Source organism: Puma concolor, chromosome E4 (assembly GCF_028749965.1).
Source record: "Puma concolor isolate L17-30 chromosome E4, mPumCon1.1.hap2, whole genome shotgun sequence".
NCBI classification, from domain to species: Eukaryota; Metazoa; Chordata; class Mammalia; order Carnivora; family Felidae; genus Puma; species Puma concolor.
The window spans coordinates 29,917,495-29,922,792 of NC_141683.1; positions in this window are offsets into that span (position 1 = coordinate 29,917,495).

Here is a 5,298-nt window from a genome sequence, read left to right on the forward strand (position 1 = left end):
ACAGCCCCAGTCCTCAGAGACTCTCGTCTGATTGGGAAGACGTAATCTCCACCGTCAGGGTCACCAATAAATGGTGTCTGTCATTGGGGTTGGCTCTGACAGTTCTCCATGACAGAGATGGAAACTAGCGTGTTTGAAGCATCCACAATGGGCGACTGAGCTAGGCACTTGGAATCATTATGTCGTTTAATTGTCTCATTTCCTCTTACAGTTTCCACTGTGGCTTGCAGGGAGGTGTTTGTGCACGCTGTTGCCTCTGCCTGGCTGGCTCTTGTCACTGGTTGGAACTCCTTCTCTGATGATCCAATGCAAAGTAGCTAGAATTTATTGATACAGAACTGATCCAATCCATGCCTTTGTTTGTTGGCTGTCTCCCCAGTTTGAAATAGAAACCCCATGAGAGAGATTCTGTTTTGTTTACTGAGTTGAGAACAGTGCTTGGCATTCATTTGTTGAATGAAGGGCTCCTAGCCAGAAAATCTACAAATTATTTACCTGACTCTAACTGGGGGGAGTGACAAGCAAGCCCCCACCACTATTTGATTTTAGGTGGGCCCGTTTGGAGACCCCAGTGTAACTGAGATGATTAAAAGACAGGAAGAAGATACCTCTCACGGCTCTGTGTAATGGAACCGGAAGATGGGGAAGGGAGAGGTCCCAACAAAAGGCAACAATGAGACTTAAAACAGGGATGGGACTCATTGGGAATTACACAGCCATTTAGGTGCAGGTTGTGAGAAGCATGGTTGATCATAGCCTCAAAGTTAGGGGCTGACAGATGAGGGTCAGGATGTAGGATTAACAGAGTGACAGGCCCTTGACTCAACCCTAACCACAGCATTACCAAACTCTTACAGTCATCCAAGCCATCCTCCTGAGCAATTCTGGACAGAGATGGAGAATCAGCTAATGTTTAAAGACACAAAGGAGCCACAGTGAAAACTAACTCCTCTTTATTGGCTTTGGTTCAGAAAGATCAGGGGCTCACCTGCCCAATCAGAATTTGAGATGCGAAGTGTTAAAACTCAAATAATTAAATATTCTCAACGAGTAGAACAGCAACAGGAAATAACCATTGAGTAGAGGAGGACTTTAGCCCCTATAAAGTAAGCTCGAGAATCCATAGCTTATGTGTCTCCATGCAGTGTGGCAAAGCCAACCCTGTGAGATCTTATTGTTTGAGATAAACATCAACTCTTTGACCTCCTCCAAATGTTTTCCCCACAGTTGATCCCCACCCATTTAATTTCTCAAACACGGCTCCAAATGAAAGTTTTATTTCTTTTTTAAAGATTAAATTCAATGTTCCAGGAGGTATGAGCTGCTGTCAGAGGCCAGTGAATGATTGAGTAACCAGGTGGACTTGAAGACCTTCACCAAGGGCCTTGACTTAGTGGCAGACCCCATCCTTGGCTCTTACACCTATGGACACCTTTAATTCCACAATTAAATCGTCCCCATTTTACAGAGAGGGGACCTGAGACATTGAGAGGTGAAGTAAGTTTAGGTCACAGAGTGAGCCTTAACTGAGAGCTGGGAATAGAGCTGGGAATAGAGCCAGGCAGACAAACCTCTGTGTCCCTCAAAACTTGGGCTTCTCCATTTATAAAACAAGAGAGGTTCAGGTCTGCTTGACTGCAACCCTGTCCGATACCACTCTGGAAGTTCCTCCTCGAGAACCGGAAAAGACAAAAAGAAAGAAAGAGAGGGCAGGAGAGACGGAGGGAGGAAGACAGAGAAGACAGAGAAGACAGAGAAAGAAAGCACTCCCATCCCCCTCAAAAAAGAAACATAGAAAAAGAGAATTCCGCCACAGGAATTCTATTAGTTCCAGTCACAAGGAAAGGTGGTTTGTTTAGCTCAGCGACACATTTTCGTGCTGTTCCTTCCAAAAGCCCAGCCTGCATCAAGAGACTGCGGGACCCCCACCTATGTTCCCACTTTCCTTTTCCTAAAGCTCTCATGCCTCCCACCCTCCCTGCAGTTAATTCTGGGAAATGCCCTGGACAGTTCCTGGGCTCCATTATAGACTATATCCCAGGGGGCCACCTGTCAGCCTAGGTTGTTAGATGTTTGCTCTTGGGAGATTGACAGGAGGCGGCTGGATCTCATTAATGCCCAGGACAGAAGAGGGATTTACTGCCTGGTGGCTGACTTGTGCCCCTGGAGGAACTCAATCAGGAACCACTTGACAGAGTGCCAGCATGATGGCTACATAGAACCAGGAACCTGAAGATCCCGGGTCCCTACTTGGTCTAGTCTTGTGTCCATGCTGGAGACGGTAACACCAGTGTTCATCTCTATTCTGGAGAAAGTTCTCCAGGACCCTCTTGCCCATTTCATCTCTTTGCCTGGTTCTGATCTAACCCACATGAAGGAGATAATGGTGCCCTGAGCCTCTTGGTTCTCTCCAGGGTTACAGCGTCTGATGGGCTTTCCTCTGTTCCCCCACAATGATTCCACTGACTATACAGTGAAGGATTTCACTGGCTTCTCCTGAAACTTTCCCCGAGGACCTCTCTGAAGGAGGCTCTGAAGCAAAAGATGTGATTTCAGACTTCCTGGATGCCACCCTCAGCTTTATTTACAAAAATCATGGGGATAAAAAATTACCTTTACATTGAGGGTAGCATGAGAATTTAAGGAAGAAAACTTTTCATTTCCTGGCTGACTTTCTGAGATCAGTTTGAAATGACCTTAGGCTTAAAGGATCAAGATCACAGCTCCCTAGAAATGAAAATCAAGGGAAATTTTGTATGGTGGAAGTCACTTGAGTTGCCAATCATATTATTTCCTGGTCTACACTGGTGGACACTTATGATCTTCTAGAAGAAGTGGTAGGGGGTCTATCCTGGATTTGCAATTATGCAGGTAACTGCAGATACAATTTGCAAAGATAGTCACATTTCTTAATCATGTGACTCTAGCCTCATCTTAAACTTATTGAGCATCTGTCTCCTTGTTTGTAAAAAGGGGATGATAATATTCTTAGTGGAGGGGGCATGGACTCTTGAATCCGACAAACCCAGGTTTAAATACCACTTTTGCTATCCAGAGGCTTTCAGCCTGGAGGGCTTGAGTAGAGGAAAAGTGGGAGGAAATATGTCACAGAGGCAAGGGGTCAGCAATCACACTGGGCCACTGGCCGTGATAATGACTTGCCTTTTACTCTAAGATGGCTGTTCTCAGCAGAGGGATCACAAGATTTGGCTTATGTGATGAAAGGACCACTCTGGCTGCAGGGTTGGAAATAGACTGCAGGGAAACAAGAGTGGAAGAGGGAGAGCAGACAAGCAGCACCTGCAATAATCTAGTGATAGATGAAGATGCCTTGGGGCATCTTATAGCAGTGGGGCTATGGGCAGTGGTCAGATTCTAGATGCATCTGCAGGTAGAAACGGCAGGATCTGCTGACTTGTCATCGTTTATCATTATATATTTGAGCAAGTATTTTTAAGCATTTGTTCCACTAGACTGAAAGCTCTATGGAGCACGAATCACGCGTGTATTTTATTCCTTGATGGATTTCCCATGTTGAGCCCAGTTCAGCAGTGTTTGAGGGAGGAATGGAGGAAACCCGGGCATCTTCTTGATAACCTGTGCCTGTTGTGCCCCTGAGCAGGTGACCTCTTGCCCACGCTCCCTTCTCTTGCCAGAAGTTCTCTGATGCCACAGCGAAAGGGCAGGGTGGGCTGGGACGGAGGCTGGAATTGCACCAGTGGAGGAGATGATGCGGGCAGCGGGAAGGGACTGGGGTGGGGGGAAGGATGCACTCATCCAGAAGCCTGAAGAATCACAAGGCCAAAGAGAGGGAGCTGCGATGGGAGAATGAGTCAGGGGGAAGGAGGAGAGAGACGGACCTTTCCAGTAGAGTTGCATGGCCACACACGTGCTCCCCTGAGATCAGTCCACCAGCGCATGGGGTCACGGGCATGGTGGGGATGGACTTCACAGCAGGAACCCCGCAGCAGTGAAACTGGGGGTTGTGCTCCTCCCTGGGCACCAAGGTCAAAGGTCTGCCCTTCGGTAGCCCGGTGGCTCTGGGGCAGGGTAGAGGTGGTTGCAGGTGGATGGAGATTCCGAGGGGCAAAGGTGAGGGAGGAGGAAGGGGCATGAGGAGGCGCAAGGAGAACCACGGAGGGAGCCAAGGCGGGAATCTGAAGGAGAAAGCAGGAAAGAGGGGTTCACTGGGAAGGGGACCCAGAGGTACAGCACTGCCCCTCTTCTGCCTGACATTCCATACTGTCTTTTAAATTAGCGATCCTTCCGCATGGTGTCAGGGTCATTACTTCTGATCGCTGTCCTCCGGGGCCGTTCACACGAGCTCACGGGCTCACTCTCACCTCAGTGTTCACACGCAGCTCGCCCTGGTACCTGCAGCACGCACATGCCATGTGACTTGCTTCTTCCTCCGCCCTAACCACAGAAGAATCTGTACATCGGAGTGTCCACAGTGAGCGCATGCGTGCGCGTGCACACCCACCCACAGACACACCCACACCCATACACACACAAGTACCAGGACAACAGGCGCCAGGCAACATAGTCTTACTATCTCTATGTCTGTCCCTGAGATACAAAGCCTTTCTGGCCTCCTCATTTTTCTCTAGGTCTGATCTAGAGAGGGAAAATTTTCATGGTACTGTAATTTTATCCTAAAGCCTCTGCCTCCAAGGACTTTATTCTAGTCCTTCCATTCAAAGGTCCCCTCTGCTGCCTCTGAGCCTTGTTTCTAGGTCACTTAATCTGCCCTGAACCTGGATCTCTGCCTTTCTGTCAAGCATTGTTCAAAGCTTGTTGAAGGCCGTTCTCTGCCAGAAACCTTCCCTGCCCTCCTTTCTCTCCTGCCCTCCCCTGCCATCTGCTGCCATTCCAGCATCACACAGATGCAAGGAAGGTTGCCAAGGACGGAGCCCGTGTGTCTTTTTTACACCCCCTTCTCTCCCTCCGCATATTTGCACACAATCTCTGTGAACTCCCCAAGGAGAGGATGGTGTCTCCTTCTCCCTCTGGTTATCCTTGTACCACCCGATCCTGGGTTCTGCCCGGGAATTACTCAGCCTTGGGTGTTCTGCCAGGAGATGGGATCCTTAAAGCAGAGACCTGAGCAGGCTAAGCATATCACATGTTTGCAAGTGACTGCATGGGGCATGGGGGCGGGGGTGCAGGGTAGAGGGGGCAGGATGGTAAGAGGGTGGCTCCTTCAGGACTGTAGGTGCTGGGGTTAAGCTCCCCACCCAGCAAGGCCAATCTCAGCACTTGAAACAGATCTTTCCTATTGAACGACCTACAGGCGGT